This window comes from Triturus cristatus, chromosome 9, assembly GCF_964204655.1.
Source record: "Triturus cristatus chromosome 9, aTriCri1.1, whole genome shotgun sequence".
Lineage (NCBI taxonomy): Eukaryota > Metazoa > Chordata > Amphibia > Caudata > Salamandridae > Triturus > Triturus cristatus.
The window spans coordinates 42,995,589-43,019,378 of NC_140592.1; positions in this window are offsets into that span (position 1 = coordinate 42,995,589).

Consider the following 23,790-nt stretch of genomic DNA (forward strand, 5'->3'; position numbering starts at 1 on the left):
GTCGAGGTCAGCTGGGCTCTCGGTGGTAAGGTTCAACAAGGTCGGGCCGCGACAGCGTCAGCAGGGCCCCAAAGGTTCGTGAAGGTCTTTAAGCACAGTGGAGCCGCGACGTCGTCAGCAGGGCTCAAGGGGTGGTTCAGGGTGAGTCTTCTTCCGTAGGGTCAGCCGCGATCCGATCAGCAGGGCTCTTGACTCCAGGATACAACTACTGCCCTGTTGTCGGGTCGCCCCAGATATAGGACGGGAGCCCTTTGATGTCCGGACCCGTGCGCCCGGAGGGGGCGGAGAGGCCGGGTAGGGAGCGGCCAGACGCCCAGCAGGAGAGGCGCCAGGCCCCAGAGAGCTGTGGGGTGATCACACCCAGGTGTGGAGAGACGGTAGGGGGTCCCATCGATACTGCCCTCCGCCGAGAGTGGGAAGGGCTCACGTGGTATCCCCCGAGCCAGGGGTTGGCGTCTCGATGTCGGGCCTCGCTGGGACCAAGGCCGGGTAGAGCAGGGTCATACAGGTGGTCACGTGGAGTGACGTGCAATCCAAGATGGAGGAGCCCCGATGTGCATGGGACCTCGTGCGGCTTAGCGCGGGGAAACAGGACCACGCCACGAGGCCGGCTCCCACATCCCCTCTCATTGGATATGGGTTTTTCCTGTGCTGATGAAACGCATTTTGGCAAATTTCTGCTTCAGAGATTACTTCAGGTTGGCGATGAGCGAGGTTGCTGCTGAGGAGGAAAGCCTGGAAACTCTGCTGCACTCGATTTACACCACCCTGTTCCTCCATTTTCATCTTTCGTCACCACAGAACATCTGCTGAATAATTGGATCACTGGAACATCTTGGAAAGCGGAACAAAGCTTCAGCACTACTCCACCCTGCACCACCCCAGGGATCAGACGATTTTTAGGATCAACTCTCGATTGAATGACGCGGACCTCAGTGCCTGAAGTGTGGCACTTGGAGACACGCCACACTGTACCAGTGCAATACACCACAACATTTCCACCGTCGTCAGGATGGCATTGCCTGCCATCTTGGAAATCCCTCCTAAAGGCAGAGCCGGTGCATTTCAACACAGAGCTCTGTACTATCCTATCACCAACTTCCTGAATCACATGAACATGTTAAACATGAATGCAATACAGGTGACATTCAGTACTGTTAGTTTTTACTCCTCTGGTTTTACCTGTCTGTCCTCATAGACCTACTTGATCTCCACAGCATCTTGTATGTACATATGGGGGTCCTTTATACCAATGGTTTGAGTTATAAGAAGGACAAAATATTTTGGGGACACATTTACAAGGAACGGTGTTTCTGCACCAAATTGCCACCTATATTGCTGGCACCAAGTTGCCACCTATCTTGCTGGATAACAGTAGGGAGGAGAAAGGCGTTGATGAATATCAACAGGCTATGAAACCATTTGACATACATCTTATCATGAATATAAATAAAGTGGTGGCTCATCCCTGGTTCCTTGGAAGAGTCAACTATTGCTAAATGATAAACAAGCTCACGCTGTTAAGTTTGAGGAGTGTTTAAAAACCACATTACAAGGGTTGAAGCCACTATAGCAGAACTCCAATTCACTGGAATGAGTGCAAACAGTGAGTGTTCAAACAGGTTAGCATGATAGCTAATAATATAGCGCTTAAAAATCCATATCCATTTGTGTGTTTTGGTGTGACTTGAACAACCATTTAACTTTTGGCAAATATTGTCTGGTTATGGTACAAATGTAGGAATGAAGGTTATTTTCCTCAAGTGTGTAAAAGTAGAGGTGCACATGTTGGTGTGGATGGTAAATCTAAGCCTTGAGCTTAAGTTAGGCAAGTAAATCTTGTGAATGAGCTTGATGAGTTTGTGTTGCAGGTTTGTGAAGTTTACTATTTAAGCAGGAATGGTCCCTATTGTGATATGGTTATTGGTGATAAAACCTTTAAGGTATTATCTGATTCAGGTGACAAGTATATGTTAATCAGTAATTACCTCTTTTCTATGTATGGGCTGGTTGAAATGACATCTACCGATATCGGATTAGTGGGATATGGCAACAAGCCTGCAGATGTTGTTAGCTATTTTTCTCCCACTTTTGAATTTAAAGGCATGAAATACCTGGCATGGTGTATATTGCAAGAGAAGGGTTGTCTCTGTTGGTTTGGCCTCAGAACTGAGATTTGTTGATGGGATTAAACCCTAATCACCCTACCCAAGTGCTTGGTTATGAGGATAGCATGGTGGTGGAAAGGTGTCATTTGGACGAAACTGATAAGTAGCAACAACTGTTTCTTAGTGTTTTTGTTCACATTCCTTAGGATTACTAAAAGGGTTTGTCAATCACAATTAACAAAAAACCTGCTGTGCCTAAAGACAACAAAGTCAGAAATGTACCTTTATTGGTGAGAGAGGATTTGAGCAAGGAACTACGATGTTTAGTTAGCGAGGTTGTGGTTGAGAACATTGAATTGTTGTCTACCTGTGGTAGTGGTATGCAAAGTGAGTGGCGGCATAAGACTATGCATCGATCTGAGAAACGTTGATAATTGTGTTTGGGTGGATCGTCACCCGTTGTCTAAAATATCAGAAATAGTTGCTACATTAAAGAGGTCCACACCCTTGATCTATCTTTGGTGTATCACCATATCGCTCTCCTTGAGGAATAAAAGACACTAACATCCTTCATCATTCCTAAAGTTGCATACAATTATAGATATATGCCATTTTGTTTGGTTTCTGCTTCAGTAATTTTTCAGGGGGCTCTCCGCCATCGATGCAAAATAATGTTTTGCATTTTATACTTCTAGACCAGTGCTTAATTTGAGTTTGTGTTTGCAGGTGGGGCCCATCGGCACTAATATTTGAGGTCCAACACTTATTTTCCTCATCAGACTTTGACCCAGAGCAACAGAGAGAAAAACAGTAACCAATAAAGTAAGCAAGGTTGAAAACAACCTGAAAGAGTGGGACAAAGAGGCAGGGAGTGTCTGGTAGTGGATGAAAAAGGCATGAGATGGAATCAAGACTACACAGCTTTAGTGTACGGCACACACTACATTCAGTAGCGCCGGCCTCAGGCTTCTGAACAAAACTTTGAGCCCCAGCACCTATTCTTTACAAATCAAGCACAGTCCAAGCCAATATTTGGATAGTTACTAGGTCACAAAAATAACTTGGCAAAGTTTTTCATAAAGTGCTAACAATTTTGGAAGAACATGATCTAACTATATCTTGAGACAAATGCATGATTGCAAAAAGACACTGTAGATTATTTAGGTCATAGGATTACCGGAGGTGGCACTGAACATAAAGAAAAGATTATACCGGCAACTGCAGATGCGTCTAGTCCTGAGAACTAAGATCAATTGAAATAATTCCTGGGGCTAGCAGTGTTGAGCAAAATTTGTAGCAAATGTGTCAATAAACACAGTTTTGATGAGACATCTTATGAAAATAAATGTGTCATATGTGTGGAATGATGATGTGAAGTATATGTTTGGGAGACTAAACAAAAAAATTGCAGTTCTGTTAACTTTGGTCCCTTTTGATACTTCATGTACTTACGTAATAGTAATAGTAAAATTGGAATGGGGCAGTTTTCTTTACTTGAGAAATAGAAACCTTGATATGGTGACTTTTGTTTCTTACCCATTAGACAATACAGTAGCTAAATATTCCATGGTCAAAAAGGAAACCTTGGCTTGTATGCTTTTTTACAATGTATGTGTGCATTTTGCCCTTCGTTGTGTGCACAGTGTAGGAGGCTGGATCAGTATATAGTGTCCACCTATGGTGAGGGACTTTGCACTGAGTCCAGGCAACCTTTAGTGATAGTGTATAGGTCCCTGAAAACTAGATTTCTCAAGGAGTAGCTGTGGAGAGCAGTAAAGGCTTATTCAGGAAGGTGTAAAGCAAGTGCATTTACCAGTATTTACCAGCAAGCTTTTCCCACAAGAAAGGACTACACCGGGTGAGTATAAAAATACTTTGTATAGCATACAAAAACACATGGGGCACAACCGAGGAGCCAAACCATATACTAAAATAGTGGAATGTGAGGTATGTTCCAAAATGGGACTAATACCCTAGGATGAGGACCCCAGGGGAAGCACAGAACCACCCAAGGTGAGTAGCCAGGGACCCCAAGGTGCCCGGGTGCAGAGTGGTTACACCAGGTCAAACATCCATGGGATAACACAGGGTAAATCACGGTTTGATTTTTACAGTTCTTGGACCCTTCCCAAAGGACCCTGATGGGACCACTTGAATCAAGAAAGGTTGGAGAGCCACCCAACCCGTGGATACCCCAGGAACCAGGATACCTACACCAGGGAGCCCAGATGCATAGGGATGAAGTGACGTTGGAACTGCCCGTAAACGTCAATGGAGGTTAGTGAAAGATCAGCAGCTACAGAGTCTCGTGGACCAGGCTGATGGAACCAGGACATGGAATCCAGATGAGAAGAACCTGAAAGCAGAGGGGACAGTGTCCAAATTACCCAGAGGTGACCAAGAGGCACAGAAGCACAATACCAGCCCTTATTGGAGGTTCTTGCTGTAGCACGGTGAGGCGGAAGCAGCAGCTGTGGAGCTCAGGTGATGATGCAGTAGCACAGGCGCTGTACACGAGCTGTCTCATGCCGGTTGATGAGTGCAGGAAGGTCAGCGGCCGGCAGAACCACCAACAAGCCTTGACAAACTCAAACAATGGTTTTTGGAAGATGCAGTGTTGCAGACCAGTAAGGTCTGTGGGACTAACCCAGCAAGAGAAAGTCAGAGCTGGCCCTCATCATGCAACAGAGCCAGCAGAAATCGATGGAGCCCCCTCGAGGATCCTCTGGCAGCCTCTGATCTCCCATCATGAACGCAACATCGATGCTGCAGCATTTTTAAAACAAGATACTTATTCTTCCTCTCTGCTTCGAGAGGCAAGTTATTTCGTTGAACTAATCAAAAACGCCTACACTGAGAATTTGAATCTTCTTCAAAATTATTTAACTAAGGGGTAAAGAAATCACACACGGCTCTCCCTTGTCCAGAAGATGGCCTCACTGATTGGATACCACGGAGACGGAAACATCGACAACTAATACATTGTTCTTGTTGTATTCACTGTCAATTGCTTTGACTTGAGTTCTGTACCCTAGACATTGGACAAACTCAAAGGCTTAACTTAATGAAGATGGATTTTATACATTGAGGACTAAGATATTTTTGTATGTTTAATATATATGTTCTCTGTTGTCAATGTATGTTTGTTAATTTGATTGTTGTTTTCACTGAACCCCCATTTCTATGTTTTTAGGATAAAATGAACTACTCTTTTTTGATACACCAGTTGACTGTATGTGTTTTGCTTTTATATAAAAATCCTTTTCTTTTTCTTGAACTGATTTCAGGTATCTTATTGAGTGTCATTAGATGTCACGTCGATTAAGACATAGTCATTTTTAATAACTATTTTAGAATGAATCCCTTGTTGGCAACTTTACCTTTTTACTTCATTGCCCAAGCCCACAAGGGTCATTTGGGTTGCCCATTATCTTGTTATAGGCATGCAGAGTGTGGCAGCTGCTGGCATTTCTCTTATGGCGACGTATTTCTCCTGTGTTTAATAACCACATATTTTGACAAATCTCTACATCAGAGATTACTTCAAAACGCTATACAACAGTGGTCATGAATTCTGACTTTGGGTATTTGGTGCAAAGGGATCTTATGGATGCAGCATTATTGGACATTCTAGAGGGCATTACCATATGATAATTAGGGGTGGGCTATAACCTCCTATTCTGCCAGCAGTGTTAGTGGAGTTTTGCCCACACTGTATTCTGCTTGGAACGTGGAGTTCTGGCAAAACTCTGCCAACCACGGCATGTTGTAGTTTTTTCTTGCGTTCGACTCGCAAATGTTAAGTTGGCGAGCGAGAATTTGTATCCCCTAGCGCAATTGTTGGGCGCTAGAGCGCATTCCAGTGAGATTTCTCTACGCAGTGGGACTCAACCCTATCTCACCACTCTAGTTCCAAAGAGAAGGTGGTAAGTCATCAAGATTTAAGGTCTACCACTTCAAGGTCACCAACAATGGAGCCAATATCTCAGCTGGTCCTGATGCGCCTAGAGTTCCACAATCCATTGTCGGCTCCACCGGAAATCAAGGCCTTCCAGGAGGCCATGCTCCAAATCTTTAGTGCTCTTCCAGATCTCTCTAGTGCCTCTTTGGGCCCCACTGAGCTGCAAAGGTCTCCAGTTGGGTTACTGCCCGTTGGTCCTCCCCTGATACCATTTGTTCACTTGGGGCCTATTATTGGGTATATACCGACTCTAGTGCAGATCTGCACACTGAGCCCAAGATCCACACTGGTTCTCATCGCCCCGGCGCCAAACCATGTCAGACCCTGGACCGATGTCGGCCCGAGCTTGACCAAATACCTACTATGAGACACATAAATGCAACAGGTTGTAATGCAACCTGACTGTATGCAGCCAACAATGCAGGAGGCAACCTAGTCCTTTCGGGGATACAACACTAGCAGACATTGCACTGGCCAAGAGGGACCCCAGCCCTCCAACTCCTCCTGCCGTGCTACAATGGCCACCAGGCCATTTTAGTTTATGCTAAGTGGATCATGTCTGGCTGGTGGGAGGCAGGATTTTGTTTTTCCTCCTAGGTTAACAATCCATCATTTACAACAGACGAGTCTTACAGAATATTGAAAGAGGCTACACCCTGCCTTTTATTTCCTCCCACCCCAGCAATGCACATCTGACTATACTGCTGCAGTAGATGCACCTCTTCCTCTCCAAGGGTTCCAGAAAATGGGTACCAGCCTTGAAGAGAAGCTAGGGCGTTTTTATGACACTTTTTCATCCCAAAAAATGGACGGGGGCCTCGGACCTATCCCGCACTTTCAACACCTGAATGCTTTCCTGCGGAAGGGCAAATTCAAAATGCTCAAATTGGCTCATATCCTGTCTGCTCTGGATCTGGTAGACTAGATGGTGTCCTTGGACTTCTGGAATGCATATTTTCATTTGCTCGTCATGCAGTCTCAGAGGTGTTATCTGCAGTTCAAGGAGGGCCAAGAACCCTTTCAATTTTCTGTGCTCCCCTTTAAACCCACCTCCTCCCCTGGGGTGTTCATGAAAGTGATGATGATGTTTACTACTCGTCATCAAGAGGGCTCGCCATAGTCAGTTTGAAATAGCTCTGAATGATGGAGGAACTCCTATCATTGTTGGGTTTGACCATAAACTAATCGAAGTTCTTCCAGCTTCGCTCACAGAGGCTTCCATTAATTGGGGTGGTTGTCAGCTTTTTATACACCACTCTGAGTCTGGAGAATTTGGGCTATGATCCCGATAATTTGATATTGGATCACTTTGAGGGTGGTGCTGAGACTTCTTGGCCTCTTACCTTCATGCATCCTCCTTGACAGTTATGCCAGGTGGTACATGCTGGCCCCACTTGGAACATAAAATCCCAGTGGGCCCACCGCCAAGGCAGCCTTTGCGACCACTTCCAAGCCTAGAAAGAGGCAGCCAAAGATCTGCACTGGTGGCTGATTGATCATAATTTTACCTGTGGCAGATCGCTGTTCATTTCTCACCCAGAGCTGACAGTGGGGTCTGAGGATTCACTACTAGTTTGAGGTGGTCATCTATGGGAAGTGGAGATCAGAGGCCTCTGGTCTCCAGCAGAGAGCCAGTTCCACATCATCCTACTGAAGCTACAGGATTCTCATTTGGGCCTGCAGGCTTTCCAACCATCCTTCAAGAGGAGGCTTGCGCAAGGTCTCGTGGACAAAACCACTGCCATGTGGAACTGCAACAAGCAGGGCTTAGTAGGGCCCTGAGGTCTGTATCGAGAGGCTTTGCATTTCTGGTGGATGCTGGAACGGCAGCACATCTTTCTAGTCAACAACCACTTGTCAGGGCCCCTGAGTGACCAGTGTCTCCATCCCAAGGCAGGGCAAGGTGTATTCAATCAGCAGAGAGTTTTGTGACAACAGTCGTCAAGAGATACATTCTGGCTGGAGTGGAATAAGGGACACCTGTGCATCTTCCTACCGCTACCTTTCCTGCCCTGTGTATTGAAGAAGATCAAGAATGGCCATGTCCAAGTCATCTTAATTGCCCTGGAATGGGCCAGGAGAGGTGATACGCAGAACTCCTGACCATTAGCATCTGTCCTCCGATCAGCCTACCTCTTCAGGTGGGCCTCCTGTCTCAACAACAGGCCAAGGTCCTTCATCTGAACCTCTGCAGCTTCCACCTCCATGCAAAGAGATTGGGCGGCACAAAGCCTAAGAAGCGTGTATGAGACACCAGTGCAGGGCTGGGTGTATGCATGTGTCGGTTGCTGGACGAATGCTAATCACTAAGTTCTGACTTCAGGCCTAATGGCACAATAAATAGGAGTGTGAGATATCTGTGTGATTTGCATTCATCTAATTACACAAAACTTTGGCCAAATGAAAATCTGTTTAATGCTATATTTTAGTGCAAAATGTGAAGTAGCATACATTTTTGATGCGAGGAGGGCAGTAGGTCAGTGTGCTGTAGAACTGAAGCCCCACCTCACTTATCCTGAAACATTTCTATAGCTGCCTATGTTTGTGCACAGATGTAATGTGGTCCGTTAGTCCAGCATCAACCGCCTCTTGCAGGGCTTGGCCAAGACCGGCACATGGTTGGTCCCTGACTGTAGTTGCACCACCTCCATAGGACACCCTCGCTATCCTCCTTGTAGGAGTAAGAGCATTAGTGTCCAGAGCTTTTAAAATAAGATTGACAAGTGATGTTGCAGGTCCAAGTAGGAGCCACAGCTCGGTCATAGGCAAGGATGGACCAGCAGGGCCCAACAAGCTTGTATTTTTGTCTGCCCTCCCACTCTGCCTGGGGGGTAGGGGAAGAGCATCATCTTCCTTGTCTTCATATTATGAAGAAAACATTTCCTTGGCAGCCAATTCCTCTTGCAAAATCTGCTCAGAGCCCCTTTACCCCCAGCTACATCTGACGCTACAGGCTTACGCTGTAACAATCTCGCAGATATCTTTTATGACAAAATCCAAGCAATTTATATGTCATTTTTCCTTGCAGATAACCATAATAACCACCAAACATTGAATATTAGTACTCACAACAGGGAGCACTATTTGGAGGCAATTCCCTTGATGGACTCTGCGTTATTCAAAACCATCTCAGCACATGTGAAGAATGGGTCACCCAGAGACCCAGCACCACCTAATATTTTGAAGCAAGCGTCCGGAACTGTCTCCCCTATTATATTGGAGCTGATTAATGCCTCCATTTCTACTGGAGTGGTTCCCCCTCTGTGGATAAAAGCAATGGTGAAGGCCTTATTAAAAAAAAGCCTAGCCTTGACCCTGATCTCCTGGGAAACTATCGCCCCATTTCACTTCTCCCAGGGATCAGTAAAATGGTGGAAAAGCATGTTCATTCAGTACTTTCTGCATTCCTGGAGTCTCATAATCTTCTCCACCCTTCATAGACCAGTTTTCGACCGCTTCATGGAACAGAAACTGCCCTTCTAGCAGTAGATGAAGAGTCTAAGAGGATTATGGACGCCGGAGGCACCACTGTTGTTATCCTCTTGGACCTCAGTGCAGCCTTTGACACGGTTAACCACCAAATTTTGGTCCATAGACTCATCAATTTGGGGGTGACCGGAGAAGCCATAGCATGGCTGCAATCATTCTTGGAAGATAGATCCTTCCAGGTCTTCGAAGGTGATGTCGCCTCAAAACTGATGCCCCTCCGCTGCGGAGTTCCCCAGGGATTGTCCCTGAGTCCCACCCTATTCAATGTTTATATGAGCCCACTAGAGGAGATTGTGCTTCCTTTAGGGGTGCATATAGTGACCTACGCTGACGACACTCAACTTGTCGTGGCACTTACCCATTCTGACAATTCCTCTCTGGGCCTCCGTCCCTGTTTGAAAGAGGTAGCCAAGTGGATGAACCACTCATACTTGAAGTTGAATGGAGAAAAGACAGAGATGATGCTTCTAGGAAATTCTTCCCTTTTTAAAGCAGAAGTAATGTGGCCAGCCTGTCTGGGCTCCGTTCCTGCTCCCAAGACCCAGATGAAAAGTCTAGGCATCTGGCTTGATCAAGATCTGAGCTTTATGGTACAGGCGCGGAATATTGCGGCCTCCTGCTACGGCATCCTAAGGATGCTTCGCAAAGTCCTCCCACTTCTTCCCTTTCGGGCAAGAAGGCTTATGGTCCAGGCACTCATTCTTTCTCGCCTGGACTACGGGAACGCTCTATATTTAGGAGCCCCACATGCGACCCTCTCAAAACTCCAGACAGTGCAAAACTGCACAGCGAGGATACTTCTTGGGATCCTGAACCGTCAATCTGCAAAACCAGCCTTGAAATCTCTTCACTGGCTCCCCGTCCAGGAGAGAGTTCATTTTAAGACCATGTGTATTGTCCACAAGACGCTAGCAGAGAAGGGACCATCCATCAACCACTCCATTATCCGGCCTTACCTTGCAAACTGACGTCTGCGTTTGGACGATCTGCGTCTGGTGGTAGCTCCCAGGATCAATAAGGCTAGAAGTGGGAGCCGCCTGTTTTCTTACAATGCCGCTAGGATGTGGAATACTCTTTTGCTTCACTTACGTAAAGAGTCCAACTATTTGGCCTTTCGTAAATTGCTAGAAACATGGCTCTTCCCTTAGTATGGTTGTGGTGTCTACTGTTTGACCGCTGTCAGCGCTGGGATGCCCCTGGGTAGGTACGCGCTTAATAAATACTTCTTTCATTTCATTCACAACTGCACCATAACCCTGAAGCATTCACAGCGCCATGGAACAGCACTGCCTCCTAAGCGGTGCATACTACCCTGAGACTGCAGCTCAGTGGGTTCAGTGCGTGCAGCAAGCCTTGCACCTACACCAGAGCATGGGGCTGGTGCTGGAGAAGAGAGGGTGGGTGCACACACCGTAGAGACTGTAAGTGCTGTTTGACCCCTCACCTCTCACCTGTGCATGATATGATCCTTTTAATCGCCCTTCTGTGCAGAGACAGAGCAAGCCCTGATTTGTGGTCTCATCCAGGCATCACGGTAAAGAAAAGGTGCTGGGGAATAGGGGAACTAGACAGCAATGGGGTAAACCTCCCATCTATACCTCCGGAGACGTCATTTATTGGGCCAACAGCCTACAGCAGAGCGCTCAAATTTTTCAGGCTCATGCCTAATTGGTTGAAAAGTCATCTAGCCTCAGTTTTTGCTTTGCATTCTGGGACTTGTAGTCCTGATTTCCCGTGAATGTAATAAGAAAAGCTGCACTGGCTCAGCTACTCACACTTAGGCTTGTGAAACATGAGATCTCTGTCTCAGTAAATCATTAAGTGTTAAGGTGATTACAAGAAGGATTTAATAAAAACCTAAAGGTTGTATACATAGTACATGACGTAATATGAAATTTACTTTAACTATCAATGCCAAAACTTCCTAGTGAGGATGCTGTTTAATGCTACCCCTAAACCTGTGTTACTGGCTATGTACAAACGATTATTATTAGAGTGTATTCTTTAAGAAGTTCAGTTGAAGATAAACATGACTACAACTCCCAGGATCCATCAGTTTGTTGTATGAAATTGAATGAAATAGATTTGGAATCAAGTGCTCTGTAAGACGAGCAACAAGTGGTGATTACTCTGGCGATTTCTGGATCGGCCAGAGGTATCTTTGTCTTATTGCTGTGCATGTAGGAACTTGCAATCTAAGTTTTCACATCATCCTACAGATCTCTGAATGATTTCTTCAGCTGGCTGAAAATTCAAGACGGTCTATAAGGATGGGTATGAGGTTCACCACTTTATTAGAGGTTCACCATGTTATATGAACGGGCGCAAGGATGTTTTGGCCAATGTTGTCAATATTCCATGGAAAGGAATTAAGGGGCCCCCTGAACTACGTTTCTCATTTAATGTTTTTTTATAGCAGCAACCAATCGGCACCTAATATCCAAGCTGTCTCCTGAACCAAGAAAGGATGAATTGAGTGGCATTAAAAATGGGCTAATAGTAACATCTGTTATTTACAGTGCCTAGAAATGTGAGAAGTGTTGTACAAAGCACTAAGTAAGAGTAAGTTAATTATTTATAATTATGCCTTCCATTTCCCTCATTTACTGTAAAGTGATGAGTATAAAGACTGCAATGAAAAATAGGGGAACAAATGAGTTGTGACACACCCTTCTCTGACCAAAGCCTCCTTGTATATTGTTGGACTTGGCCCTGTCTGCAGGGTCAGCCCCAGACTTTTTGCCTTTACCCTCCTGTTTGGTGAACCTGTTCTTGTTGGCTTTTAGGACTTTGCACACTTTACCACTGCTAGCAAGTGCTAAAGTGCGTGTGTGCTCTCCTTTAAACATGGTCAAATTGGCTTACACCCAATTGGCACATTTAATTTACTTCTAGGTCCCTTGTAAAACAGTACCACATCTTCCCAGGGCCTGTTAAGTAAATGCTACTAGTGGACCTGCAGCTAGCCCTTTAAACATCTCAGGCCTGCCATTGCAGCCTGTGGGTGCTGTCCTAAACTGCCATTTTGACCTGGCAAAATAAACCTCTTGCCAGGTCCAAACCTCCCTTTTTAATACATTTGTCACCCCTTAGAGCAGGCCCTACATGGCCCAGAGAGCAGGGTGCAGCATATTTAAAAAGTTGAACAAGTACTTTTAAGCTTTACATGTCCTGTTAATAAAAATACTCCTACATTCGTTTTTCACTACTGTGAGTCCTACTTCTCCTATAGGATAACATTGGGTTGCCTTATTTATTTATTTGAAAAGTTTTATCAAGCGCGAACATGTCCCGAACGGGTATCAATGTCGCCGTACAAAGGAGCATAAGTGGAATGAGGTAAAAGCATGAGTACAACATCAAAACTGAACATATGAAGTACATGAAAAGCAACAAAGTCATAGGGGAGCACGGAGAAAAACAAAATAACAATGGCGACCCCGGGTAATCAGTACTTCTCGTGGGACATGTGACGTTCCAGCAGAGCAATAAGTCAAAAGGGCACATGAGGAGACACCTATAGTACTTTGACCAAAAGGTATAAAAGAATGTCAAACAGGGGATGGAAGTAGATTAAGGTGGCATCAGGGCTATTGAGGTAGATGGTCATTCGGGCGTAGCCATTTGACATGTTTTTTTAATGCGGCAGTAGATGGGTTGGATCTGATCTTGGGAGGAAGAGCGTTCCGGCGTTCAAGGCCCAGCGCCTTGAGACCCTCACGGGTGAGTAGCGCGCTTACAATTCCCCTGATTGATTGATATTCTTGGAGCAAGACCAGAAAAAGCACAATTGTATGTTCTTTTCTTATTGAGTTTGGGAGGTTTCAACCGTAGGGCATCAGAGCTTCCTAATTTCTGACTCGAGCCCGATAGTTCAAGTTTTTTTGCCATGTAAACTGGGGTGTTGTAATGAGTAGCTTTGTGCGTCAGGCAAGCTATCTTGAATCTTATCCATGCTTCGCTGGACAGCCAGTTCAGTTGAATTAGGTCTGGTGTGATGTGGTCATGTTTTCTGGAGCCCATGATGAATCTGGCGGAAGAGTTCAGAGCAGCCAATCTAGCTTTAGGTAGCCCAGCGAGGGTCACCAATCCACATTCCAAGCGTGAGATAACTAAGGATCGGACACTGACTGGATGTCCTCGGTGGTAGGAATGGCTTGATTTTCCTTAGAGTGTTGAGCTGACATTGGCTCCCCTGATAGTAGCACTGCTGTGCTCTTGAATATGCAGGTATTTGTCAAGGGTTATACCTGAAGATCTAGCAGAGTCAACAACATGAGGGTGCATTGAAGCGCAGTAAGTTGTTTGAGCCAGTCCTGAGCATGTGCAGAGTGGTTGCAGGGGGCAATCAGAAAGGAATTCTGTTTTGAGGGTATTTAACAACAGATGATTATGAGTTAGCCATTGTTGAGTGATTAGGAGTGCACAATTTAGAGTTTTTATGTCATCTGGTGAGGAGATTTTCAAATACAGTTGTTTCCTGCACATCCACGAGTTCCTATGCACCCCCAGCATTTCATTCACTTTTCATGTCTCCTGCACATCGAAGAGCAGGGCCGGCTTTAGGGCAGCCCAACTTGTGCAGCCGCACTGGGCGCTAACCTGTAGAGGGGGCACTGACTTCAGGGGGGGGGGGCGCTGTGTTTAGCAATAACTTATGATTGGAGAGACAAAGGGCACTTTTGCCTGGTGGTAATGAGAGAATCTGAGGAAGTGGTCATGGGGGTGCCAAAAATGATTGTTGCACCAGGTGCCAACAGCGCTAAAGCCGGCCCTTTCGAAGAGCGTCTGTGCACACCTGCATTTCGAATTACTTTTCGTGCACTCAATTTATTCATAATGCACTCGATCATTTGCTCAAATATCCTTACTAAAGAGGGACTGGCTGTGACGTCAGATGTGGTTGGCATCTCCGTAAACATCTCTTGTAAAATTACTTTGAACTCTTGCCAGTTTTGACCACGGTTTCTGCCCTAATGTGCAGCACTGTACACTAATATCTACAGACTTTGGGGAGAAAAATATCCGCCTGAGTAAAGTTGTTTTTTAATTTATTTTAAAAACTTGTAGTACCAGGATAAATGTAAGTGATATAAGTTCCCCGCGCATGCTTGTAGAAAAATACCAAACCAAACTAGACTGACTTCACAATCAAACTTTGTCTCCCCTTTGAGCAAAGATGTCTTTGAATTATATTGGTTTTGGCCTGCTTTAAGTGAACTGTTTATTTCTCATTTTCCTGGAAAACCCCTGAGAATATGCTAATCATCAAAGACAAATGAAATGTATAATGTGCTCTAAAATCGCATTCATATTGCAGAATCGTTTTTTTTTAAAGAAATGCAGCGATATAAAATCTGTTCCCACAGAAACATGTTGGCTGGGGCCCTGGGCTGCAGCGGGGTGCACTTTCATCAAACTGTTAGGGTTACTTTACCTTCTTCGGGTAAAAACTCGATTGTTGATTGAGAAGGGACCGCGGCTGCAGTAAGTTTATGTGTGAACTGCAGCTTCTCTGTGTGCCTCTTACTTAGCTTAGACACTACTGGGCAGATTTACAAGCCCCTTGCGCCACTTGTGCGTTACTTTTAACATGGGGAAAGTGACGCAAAAGTGGCTCAGAGGGGCTTGTAAATCTGCCCCTACAGGGGCCCGCGGCTCTTCGTTGAATTAAAGCCCACGTGAGGCAGGCTGTCTGCACACATTCGCCTTGTGTACCCGGCAAAACCGTTTTCCATGCACAACAGGTGCGATCCACGCCCTTTTTTATTGCTTTAACTTTCCTTCAAAGTCAAACACACACACCAATAAAAGGGTATTTCTTTTTTCCAGGCCGATTTGCTTCATGTCGCGCATGGTGCTGTAGTGAGTTGAGTTATTGTCGATGGTGACCTTTGCACTGTGAGATTGGCGCCTCGTGCACATGGCGGGAGATAAGGCTGACAGCAGGTGGCGACGGTGACACCCCTGCCCGTGAATGCTCACTTTGTTACAGATGCCAGCGACGCCCTGGGGTCACTGCTGCTGATAAGCGTGAGAACGGCAGCTTTTCACACTATCAGCTCGGTGACGTCATGTACCTGCACGTGCTGTCGCGCACTTAAGTGGCACTTTCCCCTCCGCAGCTCTGCACTTGTACGTGACATGCCGTGCGACATGCGCAGTTTTCAGCGCATCTATCTGTGTGCAGAATGCTAAACCCGGCTTCCAGATGACATTGTTACTCTTGCCTGGTGCTTAATTTGAGCCGGTGAGGCTCGTCTGCACTCATTTTTGGGGACCGGCACTTATTTTTCCTTAACTGCCTTTGAGCCCAGTGCAAATGAGAGGAAATCAGACATGGAGGTCAGAAGGGGGAAGAGAAAGATGGCAAAACCGTGACAAATGGAGATATCAGGGATGGAAAAATACCAGAGAGTGACAGGTGGATCAAAGAGGCCTGAGGTGGAGTCAGTTTTATGCAGCCTTTTTTTTTCCGGCACATTGACTTTAGATCACGCCAGATGAGGGCTTCGGAGAAAACTGTGGGTCCCGGCACTTATTCGTTTGCAAATTAAACACCGCTATCATCCATTGCCCCATGCTGATTGGACAGGACTACCTACCCAAGCTTTACCCTCCTTAACAAGAACTTCCTGACCAAACCTCAGTAACCCTTTATTCCCCTTTTCCGTGCAGCTTCACTCTAACCATATGCCCCTCAGAGTAGGTGCTTTGCCACACTTTAATTTGTCATTTCTAACCTTGCTTTAGCTTTGACCACTAGGGTCCTTTCTGGGACAAGCTACCTCCAGGTCTACCCCACTTCTTTACTCCTTCTCTTTAACCAAGCTGGACATACAACAGCATTGGCCAGTCGGCCGCATAACATTTAAACAGGTTTTCCATAACACTATGTGGTGTACAGTATAGCTTCCTTTAATCAATCAATAAATCAATCAATCAAATATTTGTAAAGCACACCACATACCCGCGAGGGTCTCAAGGCGCTGGGGGGGGGGGGGGGGCTCTACAGATCAAACAGCCAGGTCTTGAGTGTTCTCCTGAAGGTCAGCAGGTCTTGGGTCTGTCGTAGGCTCAGTGGTAGGGTGGTCCATGTTTTGGCGGCGGGGTCCCCTAATAACCCATTGGCACTTTCTGCCATACCATTACATTGCAGATGGTCTAAGGTGCTATGTCTTCTACCTGCATCTCCTTAGAAACAAACTGGATTATAGTTCAGTACTGTTTTGCTGAAGAATGATAAACCATCATTTAAAGACTGTACATGTTAGAATACCTCATAAAACATTGCTTTCACACACCTTCAGTGCTGATCCATTAAGATGATTAAAAATCTGTATTCAGCTCAAAGGAAGTGAAATGCACAGGCAATCTATACCCAATCTCTCCCAAAGATTCCAGGGTTACTCAACTTCCATCATGGGGGAAATTCTACATTTCAAGCTCTTATGATACATCTTGCACCCACACTGGTTGCCCCCCCCAAAAAAAGATACATTATCAACCCACACATGGAGCTGCAAGACCATGCCAGCGATCACATAGGCAGCTCAATAACAAGCGCGCCAATCAGTTTCGAATGCAATTAAACCTGCATTGAAAGTGCCACATTCTCCGAGGACCTTCTGATGTCACTCAGATACATGGAGCCAAGCCAGATGTGTCAGCAATGTCACCTGGTCTTTATGGAAATAGACTTCCTCAAATGCTTCCATAGAAATATGGAAAGAGAGAACTGCTCCTTTGATAACTTCACAGTTTTGAAGCCGAGTACTGAACTTTCATGCTACTACTGGAGCAAATTCCTAAGCTGGCAGAAGGGGAAGGCAGCAGGGTTCGCGCCAGCTTGCACCAGCATTAGACATACAGAGGTGCTTCTCGCCCACGGAGCCCCACAAACTTTGTGCAACAAGTGTAAACTCACAGGTCATGCCAATAAAGCCGTAAGGAATGAGGTGGGTCATCTCAAACACTGCCCACAAAAGAAAACAAGCATTTGCAATGCTATAGGTCTCACATTTGTCAGTCAGAGCTATTGGCGTTGTAAATGACAATGTCTTTTATCCATCTGTTGTGCTTTGGATTGTAGTGGATGTATGAACAGACACACAGCTGCAGCACTGCCTATTGGACTTAGAATGAGGAATTACCGATGGTACCAGAGAAGCAGCTACAGCACTGTCTAGACAACTTAGAATGAGGAATTACCGATGAGACCAGAGAAGCAGGTAGCAGCACTGTGCAGAGGGCTTGGAATGAGGAATTACCAACGGGACCAGAGAAGCAGCTCGAAGCACTGTCTAGAGGACTTAGAATGAGGAATTACTGACAGGACCAAAGATGCAGCACTGCGCTTCCTTAGTGTATTGCCAACCTCATATAGAAGCACTGGGAAACAAAATAGATGCTGGATGTTCTAAAATATATACAAAATAAGTGCATCATCTCCTGTTACAAAAATAAAGGCGACAGAAAAATAAGTAGAATCTGTGCATGTCACTAACAGTATTATGCAAAAACCAAAGGAAATGATGGATGGAGTGTTGAACATTGCAAGCACTCACCCCCAGTCAACTGATCTGGGTTTAATCCATCACCGTTCTTTAGCCCACTCTGCCACCCCAGTTCAGACATGGCCATATGCAAATCAGTCTGACCCTGTGCCTCATGGGAACAGTCCAGCCCGAACTGCCAAGCCATGTCTTCCGTGGACCGGAAATAAGCTTCCTAGGACCGGTTTCTGGCATTTCAGCCGTCTTCAGCCAGGCTTGCTTAAATCCAGTGGCAAAGTGAGCAAGGGACTCACGTCTGAGCATACCCTGCCAACTTGTGGCGAACAAAGCAAAAACCAAAGTAAATGATGGACGGAGTGTTGAACATTGCAAGCACTCACCCCCCAGTCAACTGATCTGGGTTTAATCCATCACCGTTCTTTAGCCCACTCTGCCACCCCAGTTCAGACATGGCCATATGCAAATCAGTCTGACCCTGTGCCTCATGGGAACAGTCCAGCCCGAACTGCCAAGCCATGTCTTCCCTGGACCGGAAACAAGCTTCCTAGGACCGGTTTCTGGCATTTCAGCCGTCTTCAGCCAGGCTTGCTTGAATCCAGTGGCAAAGTGAGCAAGGGACTCACGTCTGAGCATACCCTGCCAACTTGTGGCGAACAAAGCAAAAACCAAAGGAAATGATGGACGGAGTGTTGAACATTGCAAGCACTCACCCCCAGTCAACTGATCTGGGTTTCATCCATCACCGTTCTTTAGCCCACTCTGCCACCCCAGTTCAGACATGGCCATATGCAAATCAGTCTGACCCTGTGCCTCATGGGAACAGTCCAGCCCGAACTGCCAAGCCATGTCTTCCCTGGACCGGAAACAAGCTTCCTAGGACCGGTTTCTGGCATTTCAGCCGTCTTCAGCCAGGCTTGCTTGAATCCAGTGGCAAAGTGAGCAAGGGACTCACGTCTGAGCATACCCTGCCAACTTGTGGCGAACAAAGCAAAAACCAAAGGAAATGATGGACGGAGTGTTGAACATTGCAAGCACTCACCCCCAGTGAACTGATCTGGGTTTAATCCATCACCGTTCTTTAGCCCACTCTGCCACCCCAGTTCAGACATGGCCATATGCAAATCAGTCTGACCCTGTGCCTCATGGGAACAGTCCAGCCCGAACTGCCAAACAATGTCTTCCCTGGACCGGAAACAAGCTTCCTAGGACCGGTTTCTGGCATTTCAGCCGTCTTCAGCCAGGCTTGCTTGAATCCAGTGGCAAAGTGAGCAAGGGACTCACGTCTGAGCATACCCTGCCAACTTGTGGCGAACAAAGCAAAAACCAAAGGAAATGATGGACGGAGTGTTGAACATTGCAAGCACTCACCCCCAGTCAACTGATCTGGGTTTAATCCATCACCGTTCTTTAGCCCACTCTGCCACCCCAGTTCAGACATGGCCATATGCAAATTAGTCTGACCCTGTGCCTCATGGGAACAGTCCAGCCCGAACTGCCAAGCCATGTCTTCCCTGGACCGGAAACAAGCTTCCTAGGACCGGTTTCTGGCATTTCAGCCGTCTTCAGCCAGGTTTGCTTGAATCCAGTGGCAAAGTGAGCAAGGGGGTGGCAGAGTGGGCTAAAGAACGGTGATGGATCAAACCCAGATCTGTTGACTGGGTGTGAGTGTTTGATTGGTTCTGATGCTCCGTCCATCACCACCCCCTTTTGTACCGCTTTGTTCGCCATAAGTTGGCAGGGTATGCTCAGACGTGAGTCCCTTGCTCACTTTGCCACTGGATTCAAGCAAGCCTGGCTGAAGACGGCTGAAATGCCAGAAACCGGTCCTAGGAAGCTTGTTTCCGGTCCAGGGAAGGCATGGCTTGGCAGTTCGGGCTGGACTGTTCCCATGAGGCACAGGGTCAGACTGATTTGCATATAGCCATGTCTGAACTGGGGTGGCAGAGTGGGCTAAAGAACGGTGATGGATCAAACCCAGATCTGTTGACTGGGTGTGTTTGATTGGTTCTGATGCTCCGTCCATCACCACCCCCTTTTGTACCCCTTTGTTCGCCATAAGTTGGCAGGGTATGCTCAGACGTGAGTCCCTTGCTCACTTTGCCACTGGATTCAAGCAAGCCTGGCTGAAGACGGCTGAAATGCCAGAAACCGGTTCTAGGAAGCTTGTTTCCAGTCCAGGGAAGGCATGGCTTGGCAGTTCGGGCTGGACTGTTCCCATGAGGCACAGGGTCAGACTGATTTGCATATGGTCATGTCTGAACTGGGGTGGCAGAGTGGGCTAAAGAACGGTGATGGATCAAACCCAGATCTGTTGACTGGGTGTGAGTGTTTGATTGGTTCTGATGCTCCGTCCATCACCACCCCCTTTTGTACCACCAACAGTGTTATACTACTATACAATTGTCAAAATATCCACCTGCAAAAATATTGCATTCAGAATGTCAGCTGACACTATTGTTACGTTATGTGGATGTAGAGTTAAGAGCAGTGAATCTATTTTCAATCTATATACATGCGTAGGCTATACAGTGGTAGTAGATATTGTAGAGGCAGTATTTATGGGGTCAGTAGTTCAACCACAATATCCTGATATAAAACCCACTGCTCCGTTGTACAGTTCTAAAACAATCCATCACCACACAGCGACACCAGACGCAAGGACATTCTCCAAGACCAACTTTTAAAAAGCCATCCAATGTCTGACAAACTATGAGGCACTGAAAGACCAGAAGATACTGTCAGATATTGGAAATGAACACATTTTGAAATATATTCCCAGAACCTTAGATTAGCGCAGTCAAAAGTCATCCTAAATATTAGACAATCCTCTAACGTCACCATCGACTCAAAGACTAACAGAGGCTTCAAGACAATCAAACATCAACCGGCCATCATTCACTCAAGGTCCAAGAGATGCACAAGACAGTCAAACAACAGGCACAATCACAACTCAAAGGCCACGGACAGTTTCAAACAAGTGAGATTCAGAGGTGGTCCTGAATTCACCATGCACAAAAGCATCATATGTTCCAACGCTCGTGCCAGCGAGGCATCACGGAGCTGAAATAAACTGCCTTCAACTGGGGCTGGGAGAAGAAGAGGTCACAAGGGAGCGAGAGGCAGAAATAACTCAGGTGTGATGCAGTCAGGATAGCGCTGCAGGAAGACGTCTCCAGGCCCCTGAGCCAGGACGCTCTGACCCAGACCGAGCACCGGGCCAGAGAAAAGAACCACCCTGGAAACACAGGGATGCGGTTATGTCTGTGGCGCACAACTCAACTAAACCGCTCCTTGTTTGTAAAACAGGACTTCCGGGGTTTTAATGTGACTTGAGTCCTGTAATTAGCGTTCTCCAATTAAAGGGCGAATAAAGCAGGGGCCCGCCCCTCAGGGGTTCGCAGGGAAGCAGACCATCTATTATAGTGGGTTAACTGGGGGCGGGGAGAGGTTGCGTCACTTAGAATTGAGGGGTCGGTTATGAGGTGTTACTGCATGGCTCTTCTATAGTAGTACCGAACAAGGAACTCCAACACTACATGGTGCAGCGTGCTACCCATTTAGGCAAACACTTCAGTGCCCCACATGGGGTAGTAAGCGCTATGTGAATGTTGCAATACAATACAGCTGTGTGTTTTCACACCAAAACCACTAAATAGGTAGCAAAGCTGAGAGTGGGAGGTGAGGAAGGGGGGGAGAAAAGAAACGCACAGGTCATAGTGCCAATATCGGCCACACTCACCAGCCCTCCCGCAGCAACATATATGTGACAAAATAAGTAGACAAGACACTTTTTGGTGGGAAAAATTGCTGCAGGTTTATTAGCATAACAACTATGCCAACATGGTGGGTTATCTTACAGGCGATCCAAAGGCAAGCCGCCCCACACGACCTACCACCTGATGGGCCAACTTGCATCGTGGCCTTAGCCAATCGGTGCTTAGTGGTTGTGGTGAGGGGATAGCCCCTCCCACTTCCGGTGAACCATTGGTCCACCATATAACTCACACCCCCCCTACTATGAGGGGCGGAGCATTCACGCAACCCCCAGTTGTACAGGTTTCCAACCGCCCATTGGTCAGATGGGGCGCCGTCGCACCCCAGGGTCCACCGCACAGACTTCCTGGGGATATTAGGCCTCAGCACCCTTTGTGCTCCTGAAGAGGTTATCCCTGAGTACCTTTCCGCCTCTGGATCGCCATGTAACTCCGCCTGCAACACAAATAAAGAGGATTAGAAGAAACTTTCCCCCCACCCTGAATACGTCGGGAAAGCGGAAGGGAGGGAAACGGCATCAGGGTGAGGGACAAAGAGGCCGCCAGGTGGGCAGGGGAGGCATATATTCCTCCCCCCTCCCCCCACCTCGGCTGGAAGTGACGCACGAGACCCTAAAGGGGTCACCGGACACTAGGCTGTCCAGTGTGCCATCCTGTGGCACTAAAGGGGCCGCCCTCTTATGAGGGTCCCCTGCGGGGACGTGTCGGTCAGCCCGCATAGTGCCAATATCGGCCACACTCACCAGCCCTCCCGCAGCAACATACATGTAACGAAATAAGTAGACAAGACACTTTTTGGTGGGAAAAATTGCTGCAGGTTTATTAGCATAACAACTATGCCAACATGGTGGGTTATCTTATAGGCGATCCAAAGGCAAGCCGCCCCTCGCGACCTACCACCTGATGGGCCAACTTGCATCGTGGCCTTAGCCAATCGGTGCTTAGCGGTTGTGGTGAGGGGATAGCCCCTCCCACTTCCGGTGAACGATTGGTCCACCAAATAATCTGACGCCCCCCTATGAGAGGCGGAGCGTTCAAGCGACCCCCGGTTGTACAGGTTTCCAACCGCCTGTAGGACAGATGGGGCACCATCGCACCCCAGGGTCCACCGCACAGACTTCCTGGGGATATTAGGCCTCAGCACCCTTTGTGCTTCTGAAGAGGGTACCCCTGAGTACCTTTCCACCTCTGGATCGCCATGTAACTCCGCCACAGCCCTGGGTGGGGCGACCATCGCAGCCAGGGCCCCCCACCAAGGCCGGCGCTCCTACTTACATCCCGCTATTTCCAGGGCCTCCCCTAGATCCAGGAGGAACAAGTCCATGCCTATTCTGGAGAGATGTATGTATGTATGTATTTAATGCTTGTTAAGTGCAACTGTCACCCAAAAGGGTATCATGGCGCTGAGACCATGTCTAACCATCAGGAAGGTGTATTACATTGCTCTTGGGAACAGATAGGTCTTAAGATCCCTTCTAAAGGAGAGCAGATCTTGACTACTCCTCAATGTCAGAGGTAGAGTATTCCATAGTGTGGCGGCTGTATGACTAAAAGCGCGGCCGCCCATCCTCACTCTATTAATCCTGGGAATCGTCACCAGGAACGCCGAGGAGGATCTCAATGGTCTGGCAGCTTGATACCAGGAAAAAAGATTTTGGAGTGGAATTGGTCCTAGTCCATGCAGAGCTCTGAATACAAGGCATGAAGCCTTGAAGGCAATCCTCTGCTGGACCGGCAGCCAGTGCAGCTCAACTAGAGCTGCAGATGAAGAAGCAGAGCGCGGCCGAGATAGAGCCAATTTCGCAGCCATGTTCTGGATCCTCTGCAACTTTAGGATCAAGATCTTAGGAGCTCCCAAAAGTAGTGCGTTGCAGTAGTCTAACCTACTGAGAATAGAACTATGCACTATCTCTGCTCTGGCTCTCTGCGGGAATATTGGTAGA